The 24,897-nt window shown below is 38.5% G+C and overlaps 1 protein-coding gene across 1 annotated transcript in view; it reads left to right on the top strand.

The window, feature by feature from the left end:
* Positions 1 to 1,067: 1,067 nt before the first annotated feature.
* The window catches only part of LOC131682042 (beta-1,4-glucuronyltransferase 1), a 130,589-nt gene continuing 106,759 nt past the window's right edge, over positions 1,068 to 24,897 (top strand). The window contains exon 1 of the mRNA XM_058963214.1: positions 1,068 to 1,082. The gene's annotated coding sequence lies outside the window, so the exon portion shown is untranslated. The remainder of the gene's footprint in view (positions 1,083 to 24,897) is intronic.

The raw sequence follows: 24,897 nt of genomic DNA, 5'->3' as shown, positions 1-24,897 counted from the left end.
TTTTCTCCACAGGGAAAATATATTCTTTAGCCCTGGTTGAACAATTTCCTCAATTTTCTGAAGATGGATTATACTTGCTCTGACCATTTCGCACCGGATGACTCATATACTGATTACAATACCATTAGAGCCATACAATGATAGTCCCCTAGAAAAGGCACCAGCTTACAATTCCCTGTGATCATCCATACTCGCTGCCCGGGAAACCAATTTTTTTCGATAACTACGATGTCATTTTTGAATGTTATGATAACGCTAATAGACGAAAGTCGATTAGGGTGTCCAGATTTGTCGACACTTCACAACAGTATCGTTTATCTCGAAGTAATACCGACCCTGTGAGAGGAAATGGTGTGGAATGGTACATGTATAATCTTATGACAACTATGTGTTAAATCTAACGGAGCTAAATTGATGACCGAATGATGGGTTAACATTTTGACTAATTCTTGTTTTTTTCTATCTTCTATTACAGGTAATTATCGACAGAAGGGACCGCTTAGTTGATAGTTTTCTCAAATGGATGTTTACATTACAATGAGGTTGGTAAAATGGATTTTCCCATATATGCGCTAGACACGGAGCGTGACGCTAGGTTCATTACTGATACAATTGTTAATGAGTATTTTACATAAATCAATGTTCCGCCCGAACAACAGTAATTTAGTGCAGAATCGATCGAGTGTAAATGGAAAATATCCCATTTCGCACACTTATCAATTAGCTGCGGAACAGAAACCACGCAGAAAGCGCACGAAAGTATCGATCCAGCAAATCAGTGCCGGACGTACAACACAAGTGCAGAAAAACTTTCTAACCCACCGAAGGTCATCCGCTGCCACAGATCTACAAATAATTTGCCGGCAAATTAATACTAATGACAGATTATTTCCGAACGCGCAAACGAAAATAATGGAGCTCGCGCGACTTCCAGGCGCGACTTCGCCGACTAACGCCATCATCCAGTGTGCGGTACTTATAGCCATCATCGTCGCCGCCTGCCTTGATAGTCGAGAAGGGGTGACTTCCACATAGCTATAGGCAGACAGCCAGGTCGAAAGGACTTCGCCGAGTCCAATCAGGTAACTCACGGGATATTAATTTTTTGCATCGATTTGCCACCGTCGTCATACGCGAACAACCATATGTTTCGACACGAGGTCGTGGCCGTCGGGTCCGCTGAGCCGGTAAACATTCTGACTTCTCGGGGGTGGGACGGGTTGAAATGCGCTATTACCGTGTGGAACCATTGTAAGGGTATTGCCTGAAGTGCGAACTTTAAATTTTTCCAACCCGTTTTCAACCGGTTTACATGATGGAAGTCAACGCACATCAAGAGGCATGTAATCGAATTAAAGTTCTTCGCAAGGGTTTCTGTGGTAATGTCAAACGTGTAAGCTTCGGCGGTATGGTGAACGGTACACATCCCGGTTGGCAGTCCAATTTGTCCTGTCGTACTTCCGTTCGATCCATTCACCAGCCCTACCCTGGTTTTCTACATGAATTATTATGTTTGTCATTACCATGCTGACGAAGGCGCCGTCCGTTTCAATTTAGTAACAGTGCGTGCGTTGTCAACGCACCCAACTGTGGAGCATACACGGAACCAAACACGCACGCACTCATTCTATGTAGTAGCTACAGGTCGTTCCAGTTCGGATGACTTTTGCTTTTTCTTTTGTGCCAGTTTTTGTCAGTTGCAGCGGGCTACAGTGTGTGATTCTAAGTAATTACATATTGATTTAACATTAAAAGTTCTTGTAATCGTTTGCCTGGTGCTGTGCGCTCCGCTTCGGTGCCGGCATTTTGTATTGCCTGGTTATGAGTTTGCGATGATGATTACAGAGTTTTTTTAATGTTTTCCGACGATATTGGTAACAGGTTGGTAGCTTCTACTAAATTGGATCGAAAGGTGATTTGGACTGGCTTCAATGCGATAGACAATATTTAGATTCAGTGTCTATCCACATGGAGTATTCATAAGATAGTGATTTTTTTCTCAGACTGTAACATGATCATTGTGCTGATTGAAGACGGACGAAGCATTTTTTTCAGAAGACTGTGAAATCAGTTGACGCTAGCTTAGAGTGACAGAAAAAAAATGACCCCCATCGGCCCACCCCTGAGTCGATTCCTAGTCCCACCAGGAGTGTCTGCTCCAAATTTAAGCCAAATCGAACAAGTCTAGCTACCGGACCAACGTGCTTGAAGTTTGTATGGGATTTTTCGACAATTTACATGGAGAAAACCCACTTGCGAACATTTTCACCGCTAGGGGGCACTGTATACATCAGATTATCACCAAAAGTGAAACTTAAGAAGATAATTCTATTATCTACAACTTTGTTGAAGACTGCAAAGCGATCCGACTCGAACAAGAAAAGTTATTAAACTTATAACGAAGTGATGTCTGAGTCAGTTTTGCATGGGGCCTAGCAGTGAATGGTAGTGTATCAGTACTAGGTTCTTACAAACTAAACATTTTTATGGAATAATGGTTAGATTTAGCTCACTAGTGTGTTCGGAAGAATTGTAATACATAATACGAGTTATGTTTTGGTTAGAAAACTTTAGTTCCATCTGTGACCGCATAGATGGCGCCAACACTAACTTTTCAACGGAGAGAGATAGAAATTAGGTGTCTTCTACAAAGTTGTAGAACAAGATTTTTTCAGTAATTTTGCCAAACATCTCGATATTCTATCTCTCTCCGTTGAAAAGTTAGTGTTGGCGCCATCTATGCGGTCACAGGTGGAACTAAATTTTTTTAACCAAAATATAACTCGTGTTATGTACTGCAATTCTTCCGAACATACTATTCAGCTAAATCTAACCATTATTCCACAAAAATGTTCAGTTTGTTAGAACCTAGTACTGATATACTACCACGTACTGCTAGGCCCCATGCAAAACTGACTCAGACATCACTTCACTAAAAGTTTAATAACTTCTTTCAACAAAGCCGGATTCACTAGCAGTCTTCGACAAAGTTGTAGACAATTAAATTATCTTTCTTATTTTCACTTACAGTGATAATACGATGCATACAGTGCCACCTAGCGGTGAAAATTCGAGCTAGTGGGTTTTTTTCCATGTAAATTGTCGAAAAATCTCATACAAACTTTAGGCACCTTGGTCCGGTAGCTAGACTTGTCCGATTTGCTTCAAATTTGGAGCAAGTACTCCTGGTGGGACTAGGAATCGACTCAGGGTGGACCGAGTGAGTTCAAAAATTCATTATTTTTCTGGGCACTCTACGCTAGCTGTTTGAAGGCGACGGACGGAGCATTTTTCCGAGATTGTACATTCAAATCGGTTAACCCTTAAATGCGCAATGTTGTTTTAAAACAACATTGTGAAAACCATCGCAAAATTATCATAGTGACATATTAAAACTATGAGACAAATTTCAGAAAAGTTGACAAAAATTGCTTTGCGCCTTTAAGGGTTAACTGAGCAAACGATTTTTTGGGGATTTAACCCGCCTCTATCATAGAAAAACACCCTTCACAAAAAAAACAATATTTCCGATGCTTGGAAACTTGGAAAAAACACCGAAAATCCGATTTCCAAAAGACTGACTGTGAAATAATTTGACGCTAGGTGTTTTAAGTGGACGGACGGAGTATATATTCAGTAGACTTCATAACAAGACCAGTGTACTAAGGAGACAATTTGTAGGAGCGATGACCTGGTTGGTGGATAGTTATTTAATGTGCATAATATTTGAGTTGAATTACCAGTTCGAATGCCGTCACGGCATTCTTTTTTAGAAAACGAGTAAAAAATAAGCTTTTATGACCGGCTGCTGTTAATTTTTTTACACATTATTCTTGCCGTTTGTTATCGGTTTTGCCTATATCCTATATTATCTCCCGTAATTGCTATCTCTTCAACTTTTGACAGTGCTTCGGACTCTAGAATCTTGCATAAATGAACTAGTCTGAAAATGGCCTTTTCTATAGAGCTGACACAGAAATATTAAGGGGCGACGGATATTACAAAAATGCACCCAAATAAGTTTAGCATTGCATATTTCTGACGATGATTTTTTATAAAGTGCTACCGTGTTTACATTCCCGCCTACAAAGTCAAGATCGACGGCGTGATCACTGACTAGTTTTAGATGCTATTTAAAAGCCACTTTTGGCTTACTGCATTGCTGTTAAAATTCTTTTTAACTGCTGTCGTGCATTTAAAATACTGTTTACTAACAAGACATTTCGAAATAGATTTTTGAAGGCTGATTAAAAACAGTCAAGCATGCAAAATATTATGCATCTAAAACAGAATGTTCTTAAGTTAAATGTTTTTTTCAGTATCTCAAAGAATTGCACTTTGCATTTTTGTAGTTGTGGTTTTTATCCGCTTCTGACGAATGTCATCAAACCCATACTCGTGGCTTATTCGATACAAATTGCACAGTTTTAAAACGTACTACTTTTAACGCCTCTGGCGCGTATCGAGTCAGGACTAGATTGTTGTCGAAAATGGGTCAACATCACCTTGACTTTGTTCTACTGTTCGTTTGATAGACACTGGTTCGACATTGACCCTTTATTCTGGCCTATATTTCGTTCGACATTTAATTTAATTTATCGTGTTTTTAGTTCTAATAAGAATTCTTCTCGATTTTTGCTAATTTGGAGATCATTTGTAGTTTTTGCATTAATGGAAGTGTTTCTCTAATTTAGTCGTGTATCTTATACATAACATCTCAATATCGCTTATCAGTCGGGTCTAATTCACGCAGTTTGTTGCTGCGTGTTGAGATTCGCTTTCCTTGCGATGGGTATGCATTGTTCTCTGCACTGCACTGGGGATCAATCAGTCTGCCTTCTCACGCGTAATCTTTCGCGTCCATGTCGTCATCGGTACAGCTTTCTTACTAGTCACGATCGTATGTTCTTCTGTTTCTTGTTCTTGTGAGGTTGCTATTGTGTATTCGTCTTCTTCGGGACGCACATGTTTTGGTTGGTGATTTGGAGGTACTGCGCGCGATAGGTGTTGAATGAACATTTCTTTCCACCTGTTTCGCACAAGTTGATTTTGCAACTGTTTGTAGATTAGCGTAAGATAACTACGTACTAGATTTTGTCGTATTTGTTGAATTTTATTTAGAGCTGTCCGCAACGAGGTGACAGGAAACGCCTCAAAATACGAATACGTAGAAAAGAATTCATAGTGAATATTTTATGTGGCGTGTGTCCTATTGCCTCATCTACGGGCAGCTTAACAGGTTTTTCGAGGTGTGGTGTGTTTTCCTGTTGAACTGGCACATTGTTGTCTGCTTCGGTTAATTTGAATGAGATGGTTATATATGAAGGAATTTATTTTGTTGGACGCATTCTCCGTTGGGAACACCCAAGAAGCAGTTTTTCTGAATATTATTTGTTAGGGAGACCACTTGTCTGTATTTTTGTATGAACCTTTTAATCACGCCGTCAGGGGTACGCGGAGCCAAACCATGTAAGCGGACTTCTATAGTGTCGTTGTATATGCCAGTATATATCCGAACTAGAATCCTATATATGCTGTATTCAAAACTACCGCATACAGTGGTGTGCTCCATATTTTCCGCCAAACGATTGGCTCTGCTTGGGCAATATTTTTGCAAATAATCAGCACACTATGTTTGATGTGGTAAAATTACAGGATCTTAGCTTTTGTCCACTTGAGCTCAATTTGTACTTTGAACGTCTGTTCAATTTCCCGAACTGATGGTCTTATGGAACATTTTGAATAGTCAATAGCAACACAATCCACCCACAGTGTACTGCTTGTGGAGTGGACAGCGACAGAGCGGTAGATGAAATTGACAGCTTTACTGATATCGGAACGATTTTTAACTTCTACCCTGCAGAAGATTAGAAGGTTGAACGGTATTACATGGTTGGTCTGGGGTGTAGTGAACCTATCTCCATCGCGATACAGTTGAATAATTTTATTTGTGACATAGTGACTTAAAACAACATTTCCTATAGAAGAGTTTTGTGCATTTCGACAATTATTTATCTCATAAATCGGAAGCATTTTTATTTGTATCCAAATCAGCTTCCCATCTTTCCCAACTTCATTGGTGCATATAGAAAGTAGCGCTATACCTATTGGAAATTTTTATTCAATTCACATGGTACCGCCTATGTCATTCAGAAGTGAGTCATTTATTTTTGCGCTTTTTGCTCGAATATGCAGTTAAAAACGCGTTATGTTTTTGGTTTGATCTTTTGAACTCGATATATCTCTTGAATTTAAAAAGTCCTCAAATTTTGTAAAGTTGTTCAGATGCCCTTGGTCGTGCAGACAGTTGGAGATTCTCTTTCTTTATTTTCTCATTGGATTTTTGCGGCGTTACTATAGCACTTTCCACTAATTTTACAATGCAGATCGAAAGACGGCAGTTTCGACTATCATATTATACAAAAGAATTGAGCGATAAACGTTAAAGTGACGGAGTTATTAACATATGAGAAAATAAACATTAAGAGTCTCTCACTGTCAGATATGATTTTTGAAAAAAAAGCCTTGAGATATATTCCTGCTGCGGGTACCAATATATACAAAGCCATATAGTCTGAGATACCGTCGCTTGAAATCAATGTACTGTATATAAGACTGGTTCAATTTTTGACTTTTAGCTCCACCAGGCTTTTCTGATTCCTTTTATGGTCCTTAGTAATTGTGCAAATTTTGGTACCGATTGGTTGTGTATACGGACCCAACCAAAATTTCAAAGTTTATATGGAAGTTTGTAAGGAAAATCGGTTAACATTGAAAATAAATTCTTAAAAAATCACCTCATCATTCAATTAATCAGAACACTATATATTTCTGAAGGTAGTCTTCTACTGAACACATTCGGGGAAAGTTGCAAGTTTATGAAAATTCGCTGAGAAAAGTTATTCACTAAAGAAGGCGGTATGGCGAAGAGGGCACTTTGGTATTCGTAAGATGAATCTTACATGAGTGGTGTGAGTGATCACAGAATAAATCGATTTGCTTTCGTCATACCGTTCGTTCCGCTCCCATTGAATCATGTGAACGCTATGACGTCGACCCGATGTGCTTCTGGATTGTTTACATATTTCTGGTTGCCAATACTAGCAAATCGTGTGTTCTACCACACCTATATGTACCTCATTGGCTTGAAATGAGTTGTCAAAACGATGGATCACATGATAAATACCCCCAAAGAATTTACCCAATGCAAATAATGCATTACATATTTTCGTGCATATTCCGAACTAGAATCATGCCTTCTTTGCATTGTAGACCAAATATAGCTTCGGCATTACACCAACACAACATAATCCATGATAAAACATATTCAATGAGAATTCACGGTACAGTATAATAAATTCGCTTGTAAAAGTGTTAGTTCGAACGAGGAGTATCAAATCAAAGAAAGTTTGCATTGCTTTCTTTTGTTTACTGTTACTGCTGTTTATTTCAAGCGATTTTGACGTCATCAAACTGATCCCCATCGATCGGTGGAAAAACGATGTTGCCTATTGTCAAACTCTGTATGTAGGGACAGGGATGTCAGCTACCTACATATTTAACCTGTTCACGAGTGTGTGTGTGTGAATTACGTAGTGAGATTTTCTCACTGCGAATGGTCTATGCAGCATCATTTTCGCTCACTCAGTCATCGAGTGTAAACAAATGGTTTACGCTTCGGTGCTCGAATTGATTGTCGATGGTTATTTAACAGAACTGTGGAGTGCATTGGAATGACATTTCCGAGGGAAAGTGGAAATAACATGGTCAAATAACACTTCTGCCTGAAAGGGCAGAGCCAATGCACTTCACCACCTGCACAATCGGGGTGCTATCGCTATTCCAAAACACGAAAAAATAAGTTTATCTATTATTGATTTCCACGAAATTAAAATATTATCACCTTCTCCGGTTTAAAGGAAAAAAACAAAAAAAATTATCCGGAAAATTATTCTCATGCTATTTGTGGAGACGGAGAATTTTGCGACTCATCTTATCTCGGAAAAGTTGGACATCGGATAAGCTTCTTCTCGCGTGAGTGAGAGAGAATTACAATGCCTGTTACTATTGCTGCAAAGCCCAAAAATGATCCAATGATCTTAATCTGGTAATCAACCATCCGTTTAAATTTGTAGGTCTATTAACAACCTACAAATGGCTGTTGCTTTTAAGTTTGAGGGAACGCTTTTAAAATAAACATCATCCTAACGATTCGACGATCGGCTCTATACTATGAAGTAGGCTATGCTATTGGCGAAATTTAAATAAGTTCCGTGAGCACGTCGTTGCTGTTGTGCTTTTTTATGACATGCGCCATTTTGCACATTTCGAGAAAAACGATTTTTAAAGTTTGAGACACTTGAAACTCACACGTGTTTTGATGACAAAATTTGTTTTGCATGCTATAATCGCGCATGGAAACATTTCTATACAAATAATGCATCCATTTTTAACTTTTATTCACATCTTTAGCTTAAGTTGGTCTGAAAAAAATCGGTGAGATGTATTTTGAAGGAAACGGGTCAGGTAATCTAGAAAAATAGTAATTTTTCGGTGCAGTCTTGCTAAATTTTCGATATTTCCAGTTTGCAACTTAAACAGAATTTTTCTCACAATTAGGTTATTGAGCTATATATAGTTTCCCGTTCCATTCGATAAATTTTAGGTCCAATATACATAATAAAACTTAATTTAAAAAAAAATTCGTTGTTATACGTAAAAACGGTTGTTTACATCTGGCCTATCAATACAACACTCGAAATGAAAAAAACTATGCATTGGATGGTGTTTATGTCAAATAGAAATAACCCTGCGGGAAAACCGGGAGCACATGTATTAATTTTTTTCTGATAGGGCATCATTTGTCGTGAAATTCGATATGTCAAATGCTTCTGATCCAGACTGTTGACATATTTCTTTATTTTAAATTTTAATATTATTTTTACGTTTCCGGAGTTGGAAAAAACATTGTTGAGATCACGAAAATAAGCTTTATCGATGTATGTAATAAAAATGATGTTTTTCCTCTCATTTAATGACCCAATTCGCGTTTTTGTTTGAAAATAATTATGGCATTGTGTTTCTCAGATAGTTTTATACAGAAAAAAATATATAATACATCAAGATAACTTGAGCCAATCCCCAGACAGAGTCATCAAGTATAATGTAAAAATTCTGGAAACACCACTTTGTAAAGATTTTTTAGACAAGTAATATGGCATATCTAACTCAGTTTCCCCGTGTGAAAACAACAGGCTCTGTCTAGCTGGGACTAATGGCTGAAGCAGGAGAGTTAATGCTTCGTATAGCTAATATAATTAGATTAAATAATTCTGCAGTCTTCAGGGTTATTCGTCGAAAATAGTAAAATCCTACAACCAAACCATCGCCTTGCCTTGATAGACTGCAGGCGATTTCAAAAATCAAAGCAGCGGAAGGTCACACAGATGTTGCATCCCGGAAAGTTTCTAAACGATTTGCGCAAAGAAACAACTTTCTGTCGAGCGTGCAAGTATTATTGCTTTACATATATAAGGTTCTAAAACTTGCTTCAGGATTATTAATAAGGAATTTTTCAATTTATTCACCTTAACAGTGCGATGGTTTCGCCTATCGCGTCACCGGATGTTTCCGTAGACAGATCGTGCAGTCGGACGTTGACTGCAATTTTCTTTTTTGTGTGGGGGGATTTTGATAATTGCTGGGCACTAGACTGCCCAGAAAAATAATGAATTTTTGAAAACTTAATCCACGAACTGAGTCAAATGGTATACGACAGACGGCCCTCCGGGCCGGGATTGAATTAACGGTGTTCAGAATGATTGCATAACCTTTTTAATAGGAGAAAGGCAAAAAACTGGAAGAAAGCAAAGAATTAAAATGATAAATGAAATGTTTTATTCCTTGAATGAACTTGAACTGATAGAAAGATAGCATATATTGATACTAAAATTAAGGACAGTTGAAGTAAGTAAAGAAGGGACGCAACTAACACATCCGGAATATATCTTTGACGTCTTGGTGGCAAACATACCTTCTGCAATTCCTCGTCGGCATTATCCTGTCCTGGATGGCTATCAGTAAATTTATCTTGTTTTAGCCACAGGTTCGATGCAGCCTTGTCGATGTACGGCTGCTCCAACTGGTGGGGGTGGGCACCAGACTGCCCAGTCTCAAATTTTTGAAAACTCAGTTGGCTCTTCCTGAGTTGATTCCTAGTCCCATCAGGAGTCTTTTATCCAAATCGGCGAGTCTAGCTACTAGACCAACGTGTTAGAAATTTGTATGGGATTTTTTGACAATATACATGGAATCAGCGTACTAAGTTGCATTTTCACTGCTTGGTGGCACTGTATAAATCACTTTATCACTGCAAGTGAAAATTAGAAAGATATTTTTTTACGTACAACTTTGTCGAACACTGCAAAGCATAAACCTAAGCATAAGAGATCGCCCGTAGTTGCTACTCCGTTATTGACCAGAACCAAATTAGGTTGCAAAATGTTCATTGGAACAACATGCTTGGGAATAACATGATGAGCCACACTGTACAATCTATTCTGGTCTCGACTCAATACCAACGCCGGCTACGTCCGAATGCAGATCTTCTGGGAAAGGAAGGAATGTTAGTCTGATACATGTTGCTACTAGAGACCGAGGAATCTTCTGCATCATCACATGTATCACGGAAAAGGGAGAGTTGTTAGTAAATGTGCCAATAGCGTTTTCATGTAATAATTGCTCTGGGCAGCCGGCTGCCGAGACTTTGGGAAATTTATCATTTGTTGTATTAATACGATTAGCAAAATAAGCAACTTGAACTCCGGATAGCTATAAGGAACACTGCTTGTTTTTTAATAATATTCAATCACGCAACGAATTTGTTCGTGGTTTCATTTTCACCGCTTTGTGGCTGTATAAATCACTTTATCACTGCAAGTGAAAACTAGAAAGATATTTTTTTTACCTACAACTTTGTCGAACACTGCCAATCAGTTTAAATTTTTTAGAAGAAATTATTAAGCATTTAATGAAATGCTGTCTGAGTCAGTTTTGCATGGGACCTAACAGCACAAGGTGGTGAATCATTAGTTGATTCCTACGAACTTTATTTTTTGCTCAATAATAGTTGGGTTCAACTGAAAAGTATGTTTGGAATTATTTTAGTGCATGATATGAGTCATCTTTTGACCACAAAATTTCAGTTACATATTTCACCGCATAGAGAGCGCCAACACTAAATTTTAAAAGAAGACAGATATAATATGGACATGTTTCTAAGAATTACTGGAAAAAATTTGTTCTACAATTTTGTAGAAGACAACTAATTTCTATCTCTTTCCACTAAGTAGTTATCGTTGGCGCCCTCTTGGTGGTGAAGCGTAGAACTAAAATTTGTTAGTTAAATAATGATGCATAGTATGTTCTCAAATTCTTTTAAATATACTATTTTGCTAAACCCAACCAGCATTTCACAAAGTAAAAGTTCGTGGAAATCGACTACTGATATCATGTGCTGTTAGGTCTCATGCAAAACTGACTCAGACATAGCTTCATTAAAAACACTCCCAGTAGGACGAAGAATCGAAAGAGATGGCCCGAAGGGGGTTGGGTTGTTTTATTCTTGTCACTCTAGTGGGCACCGTGCTTTCTGCTTCCACTACTGCTTACAGTAGTTGCTGCTTGATATAGTCCATGTCGGTTAGCACTTTCCACAAAGTATTCTCGCAGTTGTAGCACCAGCGCTACGCATAGTGCCTGAATGCCGACTATTCCTTGTCCCTAGGTAATGTGAATCTCTCCAGCGCCGACTGCGGATGACGTATTCCCGCTTGTCTAAGCACCTTCCTCAATTTACTCTCAAGATATTCCAGGTCAATCCGGTTCCATTTTGATGACACCGAAACTGTAGGTCAACGCGCAGCAAACGTGTTGATTGCTCTCCTTATTTCCCGTATTCCTGAAAGAACCATGTCCCAAATCATCACGCTTTCGTCGATCTCGCCCTGGTAATAGCTGAACAGATCGGAATTTCTCTAGGCCAAACGCCATGTCGACGTCGTCACTTATCTTTTCGACTAGTTTGATTACTACACCCAGTAGATTTGTCGAGTCATCATAGATCTTGAAATCGTCCATGTGGAAGGTATGAGTATTCTCTGCCGGTGAGCTTTCCTCATACTTTATCTGATAGCCATGCCCGTTTCGATTGAGTGTCCTACTGAACATTTTAGAATGCAACACGTGTTTCCCACTTCTGAGCTGCAGAGTCGTCGTTTTCCTCTCCAACGCCTGCTGCAAAAACCTCACGGCTACAGGATTAGCTTTATACATCTCCAATACCTTGATGAGGAACACATACCACGTATGCTTTTTTGTAATCGATTAAGGCCATACTAAGGTTCCGTTGGTAACATACAACTTCTTCAACAATGATTGCATCGATGATGGCTTGAACTATGCAGTGATTGTGTTTTTCTTGCATCCCTTCTGCTCCTCTGTCAGGATGCTATTCTGCTTACAGTGGGTCCATACGTATGTGGTGATGAAGGTGCTCCTGCTCTAATGCGGACTTGGTCTGTACTTGGATGGGTTGGACGTGTTGCTGTCCTTAGGAAGGAGAATTGTAGTACCACGGGTGATTGATTCCGGTAATAAGCATGATTGGCGTAATGCCCTGTTGAAAGTGCAGCCATCGTGGGATGTACAACGGTCAGCTTCATGTACCAAAAGTCGGCATCTCGTCAATATCTTAACCTGACCATTCCTCCTTGCGCCATAGCCGCGGTTACCCTTCGCGATGTTGTACGGGGGTCTCCCAAATAGTGACCCAAAAGTTAGTGACATCGCCGATATCCGGTAGGCCTTCGCTTCGGGCTTCTCGTGTTTGATTTGCTCGTACAAGTGTATCGCCTCAGCCGTTTTAATAAGACACTGTGTTGCTGTTCTAGTGTGTCGAGTTTTTCTGTCAGCAGGTGAGCTCCCCGCACGCGAAGCTCAGTAAGTGCAATGATCGTAGCCGTATGACGGCATAATTTCGCCGATCTTTTGCCGTCGCCAATAGCCTTTCAATAGCGGCACGTTTATTCGAGATCCTACTCTCCCATTGAGGTACTTGTCTTTCCCGGTGATTTTGAGGCGCGTCGTCTCTACGTGTTAGTTGGTATCCTAATCATCTTCCAGACACCACTGCAGCCTAGAATACTATTAGCTGCAGATCTTTCATATTCTGCACAAAATTCAGGTATATCGGAAGAACGTCAGCATTCATGATCTGAACTTCACATGTCAACTTAAAATAATACTGCAGTTTCGGGATCCTGGGGTGCGACATTGGGTCCATGTCGCGATACTGCGCAATCGCTTCGTCGATATTGAAGACCTAGTAGCTGCTTAGTAGCTGCTGATCAATAGTTGGATCTTCTAGCAATGATTCTCTTTCTTTTCCTTTTTATTAACGACTAAGAGTGAGTCAATTTTGTGCTGAAACGAACGAAACGGTGAAGGAATAATCTTTGGAATAACGTGAAATAGCGACATATGAGCAAGATTAGAGCTTCCTAAAGACTTAACCCTTTGTCTTCTATTGCAGGAGTCAGGACCGTTTCGCTCTTCCTTGAGTAGTATGGCTCTTAATATTAAAAAAATACTTCTCGTCTTCCAGTCCCTTGCTAATTGAATGTCATTGCAACATAAAAAGTTTAAATATACGTTAAATTCAATAGCAAGAAATTCAGTCTATTTTCAACCGTCAAAGACAGCGGTCACGATACTCAGTGTGCTCCTGCTTCTGTCCGAGCCAGTACAAAGCGAACGAAAAAACAGTTACTTGTGCGCATTGTTTGAAGAACAAAGGATACCGTTATTTGTATTCTTGGGTGATTTTTCAAGATGACTGAGTCTCATCAACAAAACGTGATTATTCGGCCTAACACAGTGGCGATTGACTTCAGGTCTTTTCGCATAAGAACAAGTATTCGTGATGTGTGACATCTGCTGAATGTGAGAATGCAGCTTCGGTTTTCGGAAGTCACCTCCATACAGCTTGAACACGTCAGGCATGCGGTGCTGATAACCTTCAACAAATTCGCCCAGGCGAAAAGATTTATTTCGCAGAGCAACTTGAAACATGTGCTTGTTTGTGACAACGTTGAAATTAAGATCCCCATATACATGGATAATGGAAACATGGAAGTTAAATTACATGATTTATTTCCACTTACTTGCAAAGTGGCAATTAAAAAATTCATGTCGAATTTCGGAGCAGTGGAATCTATTACGGAGGACACATGGAGAAACTACTTCCCAGGTGTTTCAAATGGTGTCTTTGTGGTGAGAATGCGAGTAGACCAACCCATTCCCTCCTACCTTACCCTGCAGTACAACTCAGAAGGGGGTGATACCATTACATAGCGAACTCTTTGTACATATCAAGGACAAACGAATACGTGATCTCCGCTCGCAGTAGCAAGTTGCGCGCACGGGATCTTACAGGTTCAAAATAAAATGTATTGTAATTTTTATTTTTCACATCTTGTAAATATATAAAAGACCCATGGCTCCTATAAGCTAACGCATTGAGCCGTGTCAAATAAACGAATTAAAAAATAGAAATTGTGCCCCCTCACGCAAAATAGGATTGCTACGGCTCTGTCACCTAGTTCTTTGTTTCGATCGATTAGTAGACGCGTTGACGGTAAATTTGATTTCCTTCGGTGCTATAAAAATTGTGGTCGAAACGATACTCAATCACCAGGATTTCATCACGCTGACCAAATCTTTAACGTCTTTCATAATTTTGAATATGTTTCGAATATACGCTCGTAATTTGTAAATGTTCAATAACTAATGAACAACTGTACGGACGACATACACATTGTTTGAAACCGCCATGGGCCGGTCAAAAATGTCTAATCCGTAGGTTCTCATGCCAGCATATCGTTTCCTAATAAATGTCGAACTAATGAACTTATCACATGTAGGAGCGAGAGTATGTTCCACCCAGTGCTAGCAGCGACATGCGACCTCTAAAGGTTAAAATCTTTTTTTTTGTTACGGTCCGGATCTGGTCCGCGGGCCATACCTACTTTGAGGCACCCCTGGCGTAGTAAATTATTCTAGTAGCGCCAGTAATAGAGACAAGCATAGCGGCTGAGTTGGCTTGCTTTGTTTCTCATTCACGTGGTCCTCACGTCAGAGAATTTTCATTTAGCGCGTGAGAAATCGCTTCGTTGCGTTCGTGAGTGAGATTAATCATCGGTTGCTTAGATGTTCAAGTGCAAAATTGCAAACTTTGTGTGTTTGCAACATGCAAAACGCCACGCCTTAGCATGATTCAATTGAATAAAAATAGTTCGGTTTGTGTTACCTGCTACATACACCGCAACTTTTCTATAATCGTAATGTGCATCCAACCCATTGAGCTCTTCTCACAAAAATTGCCAACTCAAGCCAGGGGAACCTGGCATTTGGACTGAAATTTGCTACCGCAAAACTGCAACGAAACAAACTCATGCGACGAACCTATGTACGTGTATCTGGCTCCGAAAATTTACGTTGTGTTCAACCTACTTCTCCTACCCGGCACGAGGATTAACCTGAACCAGGCCGCCTATGGCCGCCTGCATGCGTCATTTGCACAACTGAATCTCGGTTTGGCTGCAGCGCTGGCGTTGGTTGTTGAAATGTTAATCATAAACCTTTTTTGTCTCGGTTTGTGGTCGTTTTTACATTTCTTATAAAAGAAACGTATAGAATTCGCTCAAACTTTCAAGATTTTTTCCGAGGCCCGGAGGGCCGAGTCTTATATACCAATCGACTCAGCTCGACGATTTGGGACAATGTCTGTGTGTGTGTGTGTGTGTGTGTGTGTGTGTGTGTGTGTGTGTGTGTAACAGACAAATTCTCATTCGTGTTTCTCAGCAATGGCTGAACCGATCTTATCCAAACCAATTTTAAATGAAAGAACTAAAAAACAGTATGAACGCTATTAATTTGTTTTTGATTCTGATGTTTAGTTTCCAAGATATGAATGTTTGAATGTGTAAAAATGGCGTTTTTTGCAGTTTTTTTCAATTATCTGCCGAAACTGACATGACAGAATTACAATTTATATGTTTTTAGACAGCTTTAACGAATACCTTTCGAACAAGCTATAGATTGTTGAAATCGGACTATTATCAAAAGAGATATTAAACATTAAATACGGACGAAAGATTTTTATCATTTCCCATTGCCAGAAATATGACCAAAAACATATAATCTATTATTAACGCCAAAACGGCTTATTTTAGGTCAATTGTATCTTCGGATAATTTAATGGAGGTAATATGTCCTTTCTTTTGGTATTGTGCTGTTGCTGATTAATCCCCCTATGAGTGAGATATTTTCACAAATTTTCTTGGAAGTGATTATATCTAAATAATGCCTTCAGCAAATTTGTAGCTCTTACTTTTGCGAATAACTTTACTGAAGACTTCAAATATCTATTTTGAATACTTTAAAAGTTATGGGTTGTTGTTTGTTGCTTACTCTTTGTTGGCTATTTATTGTTCAATATAGTAATAATCCATTGAAATAAGCCAAACATTATTTCGATAAAACGAATTTTTTATGTCATTTTTCTATCTACAACCGCTAGAAATAATCACCGAACACTTCCAAGTTGTCTGGAAGGAACTTGATAACTTATCAGTGTAAAAATGTTCATTTGTGCGAACCTTCTGACTGCAATTTTTCTAACTTATAACCATCGGATCGATCTGAAACATATCGAAAAAAGAAAAGCGAAATAAATAACCCCAAGTAACGGCATAGCCAAGAGAAGGTTTTGGAGTTTAACACCATACAACCCCCCTCCCCCACCACACCCAAAAAAAAAATTGGATTGAAGTTGAAAATTTATTGATGCAGACTGATTTAATTCAATAATACAATAACAATTATCTGATCCGTAGATTGATAACCTGTTGTAAACATCATGAGGACTTTTGATAAATTGTCGGAATGGGGTCCTGATATGTAACTGATAACTGATTTATTGGTCTTGATTTCACAGTTGTCTAATAGCATCAATATCAAATTCCTGCCTGAAAACATTCCAATAGAAAATTCCAGAGTTCTGTAATCAATAATAATCCTCAGATTTCTTTTCAAATTGAGCTCGCTTTTGTAGAGATGTACTGTAATAAGGGTCTTTATTTAATAGAAAGCGAAGTTAAAATTGATTTAATGTCTATGAAACATAGAACTGCTCACCAAAACATTGCATAACTTTCAACATTTGCTAAAAATGTTCTTGCCTTTCTCATTCACTCTAAAATTCGTCAATCTAATCCCGACCCGGAGGGCCGAGTGTCATATGCCAATCGACTCAGTTCGTCGAGATCGGAAAATGTCTGTGTGTATGTATATGTCTGTATGCGTGTATGTGTATATGTGGAAAAAAAATTGACCTCTGTTTCTCAGAGATGGCTAGACCGATTTGCACAAAGTTAGTCTCAAATGAAAGGTACAACCTTCCCATCGGCTGCTATTAAATTTTCTATTGATTGGACTTCCGGTTCCGGAGTTACGAGTTGAAGAGTGCAATCACACAGCAAATTCCCATATAAACTGAAATGAAAATTTTTCAAAATCAAATTTGTATTTTGGATGCCAAATGACTTTAAAATGCATGAAACATTAAAATGCATGACAAAAATTGACTTTTTTGGACTTTGGTACATTTTTGCCTTTCTCATATAGAAAGGTTATGCAATCACTCTAAAAATCGTCAATGATACCGGCCCGGAGAGAATATGCAGTGAGGGGTTGCTACTTAAAATTAAAACTAGTTTAAAATTTGTTAACAAGTTGAAAATTTTCGGCAGGACCCGGATCTCCCGGATCTTTCTCCATAATCCGCCGCTGGTTTCAAGCGATGTTTCAGTATCACATAGTATCTCAAGATCGTAGCTGTCGATCCGTTGTATGTATGTGCAAATCGTACTGAACATGTAATATTCATTTCCACCATTGTATTGAACATAACCAGCCATGGAATCGTAGTCTGGACAAATTAGACAAGCACAATTGCACCACTAGGTGGATTAAAACAGGTTTTTATTTTGGGAATGCGTCGAGTTGAGACGAAAACGTAATATGATTAATAACGAGGATAACACTTTCCGAATGTAGAGAGAAATTTATGAAAAATGACGATTTCCATTCGACTCTAGCAGGTCCTGATCGATTTTGATGGGCATTTGATTTTTGTTGTATGACCAATTATATGTATAGGTCAAATGTTCAAAAACAGTAATTTAAGGTCAAGATAGCATCATTTTGAAACCGCCAATTTCGGAAGTTTAGTATCTTCAATGAGTTTTACAAACGTTAAACAGCGCATCATTTGATAAAATAATTTTGACGATATATCGTCCAAGAAGTATTTATGGTGAATTTTCTCGGGTTAATATTCATGACAAGTCTCAACAAATTCGCTAAAGACACGAACTCTGTTACTATTTTCTGAAAAATTAATTCTGCATAATTTTATAACTTCAAAAATTACGGTTTCGGAATTATGCCGTTTGGACAGTAAGATCGATTTTCACCAAACCCCCACCAAACCGAATTTCTGGCTACACCGCTGACTTCCAGTAAGTAAAAACAAAGTCGTTCTACACTCGTTCACAAGAAACGTCTTCGAATGCTGAATATCTATTATAATACATTAAAACCCCGATTTTATCAGCCAAATATGAACATCTGTTTGATGGGCTCTAGCAGACGAACAAGACTGAATTCGAGTAAATCCTTTCTTGAGCACGTTTTCCTTATCATGGAGATGGAAATATGTAAAGTAAAAAGTTCATCATAATCAGAAATAGTTATCAGACTACATCAAGGGACGAGAAGAATATTTTAACAGCTTCAGTTTATTATAAAGAAAAAAATTTCCCGATTTAGTCAATGTACCCATTTTGTCAGCCTAAAATACACCATGAGACTGATAAAAATGGGTCTTTATTGCATGTATTATTCACTGTGTTTCACAGTAATAGGTATATTTCACTTTTGGGGATTTGTTTATTGCATCGAACTACAACAATTTTTAGGTAGTTTTCAAGGGGTTCTTCCAAAATTTGGCGAACCTATTCCAATTCGTATACCAATTAATCGGTATACTTAAGGGTTTATATGTTGCAGATAGAGAAAATACTGAATTTTTTTTTTCCTACACAATATTACGAAAGCAATTTTTCTTAATAAGTTTGTGAAAATTATAAACTATTTGAAATTTTTAAATAGTTTTATTTTTTATTTAACCGTGATTTTTTAATAAATAGTGACCATCGCTTCACAACGTAGTCTATTTCTCATGGCTTGCGGTGAGCACGATCTCTCGAATTGCTGAACTGAAAATTATGGAATAGAAATTAATTTTTAGTATTCTTTACAGATTTAACTAGCCGCGCAGATAGCTCTGAATTAGACCCGCTGGTGCCCTAAGACGATTTCGCTAGATTTTCAGAGCACTGTGCACCCAGTGTATTAACGCAAGTGACGGAAGGTTATCGAAAAGTTTCGCGAAAATGAAAATTTCAGTAATGATGATGATTTTCCCAAACGGTTCGTTTTCGAGAGGTTTTTATTTGTTCTTTGGCATTAGGATTAGCGATAATAATTCAAATCAAGGATACTACTGGGAAGTCACCTTTAGAAAAAGTCGATGTCGAAGTAAAATTTGGAACTATGCACGCATGCACTTCAGAGATAGCGTGATATCAGGAGCTGCGATTTCATTAAATTTTCTTAGTTCTCAGTCGCGTTGGAAATTTGAGTAAAGTATAAACTTCAAATCGATTAAAAAAAAATCGATTTTTTTGGCTCAGTACAATATATAAATTTAGTTTTCCCACCACAATTTAGATATTTAGATATTTTATGGGCCATTTTTTCGCTTTCCCATTGATTTGGTTTGAGATTTCTAGCACTGATGTTGTCCTATGCTGATTTGAGCGATTCTTTGAGTCCTGCCACTATCCCATGTAATATGTGTTATCAAAAACATCGCGAAGCATCACGTTCTAAATGTTCTCAAACGATATAATATCCGAAGAGAGTGATAAGAGTTATAAGAAATGTCTCATCACACTGTTAGGTGGATTAAAAGCGTTTTTTAAACTACACACTGCTGCGGCCCTGGATCGGTTAAGGTCACGTGTGTAACGAAATTTGCTCCTATTTTCTCTTGTTTCGGCTCACTGACCCACTGATGGGGCCATGTCAGACATGTGAGAATATACAGATGTACTACACAGTGCAATAAAATTGACACGCGAGAAAAAGGTCAGTCTGATGTGCATTTTTGCGTGGATTAAGAAACTCATGAATATGCAATTGGGAAGCGTGTCCTCAAAGAAGGTTTACGTTGCGCTTCGTTTAGTTGATAGTTTCGAACTGACAAGATTAAAAGATTGTTCGAAAAAGCGCGAAACGCAATTACAACAGTCATTCGCAGCTCATCGCGATCGCCTGCTTGGATTGCTGATTGGTCTTTCCGCATAACATTGTAATAATCTGTCGATTCATGCGAATCAAAATAAATGGCTGATAGCTATCGGTAATTACCATTTCCGCAGTTTGCCAATCAAGATTTTCATTCGCTTCATTTGAATCGTGCGACACAATTCGAAACACAGCTTGTTTCCAATGAATAGATACGTGCCAGAGATGGCCAATTATTATTAAACTTCGGAAGGTCCGATGGAGTCGTCAATGATCGCCGGTGGCGATAGCGGTAGGTACATTGTAGACCGAATTAAGTCAGAAGAGTGACATTCTGTTCGGGACACGAAACTGATTCGATACATGCCGAAGGCCAAAAACATCTTCTCCGTTCTTTTAGGGATTTAAGATCGTTTTAATGATAACATACCATTCGTAATGTTTTTATGCGATTTCTAGATTAACAAGTGAAAAGGGTTTATGGTTACCATAAAATAAAAAAAAAATAATAGCAACAAACCTCTTTAGTTTTACTATAATTATGAAAATTTTAAATTTTCCGTGTACTCGCCATATATACTCGTATCTAATCTTGAATTTTTTATTATTTCTGGAGACCTAGAAAAAATTGATAGAACTAGGTCATTTATTGTAAATTGAACGATGGCGTAGTTTTTGTGTTGACAAAATATGTTTCTTGACATTATATATATCAACTTAACGTTAACTGTAGTTAACGTTCATGCTGTAATATTCTAGGAATCTTTAAGAAAATGTGTTTACTATTGAATATTCATTTAGAAATGAAACCCAGATCAGGTCATTTTTCGATTTTTAATCACCTGATATGCCATAGTGCATACATAGTCTTTAAATTCTTGCCAGCACCTGCGCGTGCAGTAAAATAAATCACCTAAATTACAAGTAATTTTCTCATTGTCCCCGCACATATGGAACCTAACTGGCACAAACCAAATTGGCCGAACTCTAATGCGCGCTCAGGCTCATTACAATGCAACAGTAGGTAAACTCTAGAGGTTCGTGTGTTAGCATTAGCTATTAGTTTTTAGTTGTTTTTTTTGTGCGTTCGCGAGGAGGTTCGTTGCCTTCCGCAACTTACACAGCACAATCAATATTTCGTTCCACTGTGCGAGGAAAGTGGTATGCGAATCGCGTTGACTCGAGCCAGTCATACAAGTTTCGAAACAGTCAGTTGCGATGGTCATTGGGTCAGGCTCAGGATGGGATTGAGGGTGGTCACGCGCCATCATCGGTGTTTCGATTGTAATGAGAACTGGGCACGCCATCTCAGCTAGCTAGGTAAACCGCAGTCGGTCGCCGGTGTTGACGTCAAACTTATTAGCGTACTGGTACTAATGCTCCGTGGCAGTCATGTGGAGGAAAACATGTGGTTCTACAGCGAAACATGTGATTGCCGCTTGGCATACGGAAACTTGTCTAACATTCGGCTCTTATACAATTGTTTCTAAGTTTGTATTGCGTTGAAAATAAAACAAAAATTACCAAGGTCAGATAAGTCCGGCATTCGGTAGTTCAAGCATCAGTCAAGGATTGACTCATTTGTTGTAGAAGACGACAGAAAACAGGAGAGAGGTTTCGTGCCCAGAACTGTACTGGAAGGACTAAAGGCTAAAATACGACAGTCGCGAACGGAGTATTACGGACCTTGCCTCTGTTATGCCCAGCGATTTCTGAAGTGACAGAAATGAGTTTGAACCTATATCAGTTATGATGCAAACCCCCGTAACATCATTTGGCGCAACACAGATATCAGGCTATGAATTGATGGAATGTACCATGAATCTCCACATACTCATTGCACAAATTCGCCCAATACGTACACGATCTGGAGGAAAGAGATGTTAGGTGTAACTCTAAGCTCTGACGTAATAGCTTGGATTTTCGTTCCGGCTCATGCCTCCTGAGCTTGAACAGTAATTATGTGTACATAAATATATTTTATTTGACGATTTCAACGCCAATACCTTATTTAGAACTGGTGGTAGCCAACGGGGAAAAACGATCGAAAATGTTGAGTGAAGCTAAGCAATCATGTGAAAAAATTCCCCCGGAGGCGAGGCGTTTAACTCTTAGAGGTGTATTTTTTCCCTTTTTCTCGTGTAGCTGCAAAAGTAGGACTGGAGGTAGGTATCTTCATTTAATTGAAAGATTTTGTTTAAAACACATTTCAAGCCAATTGGATATATTACCGTTCCAATTGTAACCAAATGTTGATGAACATTGTAAAATACTATGTTGCGTTTCGGCTTCGCCTCATCAGAAACCGACACTAACACATTGTCGGAATAGATTAGCGCCGGCTTGACGCAAATCCCTTAAAACTAAAACACACTATGTGTTTCAATCAAACGACTGATCAAACGTGATGTCCCGTTCGAGCAGAAGTTCTGTTTATGCCGATGAGACACAAGTGAAGCCGAAACTTGTCTTGGCTTAGCAGGCCTATGCGAAAGCACTATGCTATATTTCACCCTAAGGAGGAAAATTTGGTAAAACCCAAAATTTCTCACTAGGGTAAAAATTTGATGGTAAAAACCAGTCTTTGTACAGGAGGGCACAAATCCTTATTTCATACTATGTTGCGTTTCGGCTTCGCCTCATCAGAAACCGACACTAACACATTGTCGGAATAGATTAGCGCCGGCTTGACTCAAATCCCTTAAAACTAAAACACACTATGTGTTTCAATCAAAAATAGGTCATTGGAAAATCGGTAGAGCTAACACCTACTACATCCCGAGATTAAGTTGTTTGCACGGGATGACTGGACCACATGCAGAAACTTTTTTTCATAGCACCGCTGCCAATCAGCGGCCAGACGCACACTATCTTAGATTAGTTCTTGCATACATATTATTCGATTCAATAATTATATTCTTGAGACTATTAAAAACTGCGGAATCTGTTTGATACGAAGTAGAGCTTTTTCGTGTACTGTAACGTGTCACCGAAACAAAGAAGGTATCGTCACAAATGAAACATCGGTAGCCTAATGCTGAAGTTGTCCTTAATACTGCAAGCTTCAAAACTTAATGTTTGTTCATTAGATTGCGTAATTTTTTTTCTATATTTTGACACGATTGTATTGGTAATACATCTGATAGTCTTGAAACGTACTTGAACCAAAATTGTTCACTTAAATTAAGAAAATATCCAGCTCATTGAATAATCGGAAAAATAGAAGAGAATTATACATTTGATAAAAACTCGCGTATTTTTTTTACTTTGCAATCTTTCGCTAAATTTATACGAGAGTACGGTATAGGAAAGCGTAGTTTTTTTAAACGGGTGATTCGTCACCACTGTCACTTTGGTTATGCAACTATTTCTTCTGCTCTTTTTTTGCTGCAATTAAGCAGTAGTCTTCGTTGTACTATTTTCAAAGTTGCACATGTTTTGTCGTATACAATTTTAAATGTTCGTTGTTTTGATGATATTGTAAGGGAGGACGTATGCGCCAATTGATGCCAGTTGGGCTCACTTTGTTATGCACTAAACAGACTAATATCCGTGGGGAGGACGCCTGGTCTTGTCTGCGTGGAGTGATGACTTCAGCCATGTAGGGTTGAGCGAGAAAGACAAAAGGCCAGTTATAGATTTTCCTCAGTAATCTCATGTTTTTATACTTCTTGGCATAACCAGTAGTGATCATAACAATAAATAAATTGCGCACGGAAGTAATTCTTTAGAATCAGCATTCTGTTATACTAATGCTACGGAAATAACTCAGTTTCCATTCCTGTTTTTATATTATTTTTGCAGTTTAATATTTATAAAAGCCCCTCTTACTACGAAATCAGTATGATGGAAAAGTGAACGTTACCGATTTATTAAAATATAAGCAATGCTCCTCATGGTCGGCTATTCAGAGTTCATGTTTCTTATTTGGCCAATCGTATTAAAACAACAAATGATAAATTACCCAAATCCTCGGCAGCCGGCTGCCCAGAGCAATTATTACATGATAACGCCATTGGCTCACTTACTAATAACTCTCCCATTCCCGTGGTACATGCGGAGATGCAGAGGATTCTTCATTATCTAACAGCGACATGTATTGGACTAACATTCCTTCTTTTCCCAGATCTGCATTCGGACGTGCAGAAATCAATATAGATTGCATAATGTGGCTCATCATGTTATTTCCAAGCATTTTGTTCCAATGAACATTTTGCAATCTCAATTGCAGGCATTGCATTTATCGCTCATATGAGTAAATGCGCCCGGATAGTTTGCTACTGCGACAATAAAAACTCACATTTTCACACGAAAGGCTTTTCACACAACTTCTCCGGATAAATACAACGTGTTGTTTCTCCGGATAAATAAAACAGCCGGAGAATGAGTGAATGAGTTTATCAC

This window comes from Topomyia yanbarensis, chromosome 2, assembly GCF_030247195.1.
Source record: "Topomyia yanbarensis strain Yona2022 chromosome 2, ASM3024719v1, whole genome shotgun sequence".
In the NCBI taxonomy this organism is placed as follows: Eukaryota; Metazoa; Arthropoda; class Insecta; order Diptera; family Culicidae; genus Topomyia; species Topomyia yanbarensis.
The sequence above is the reverse complement of the archived record's forward strand: the minus strand, read 5'-3'. Positions and strand labels throughout refer to the sequence as shown.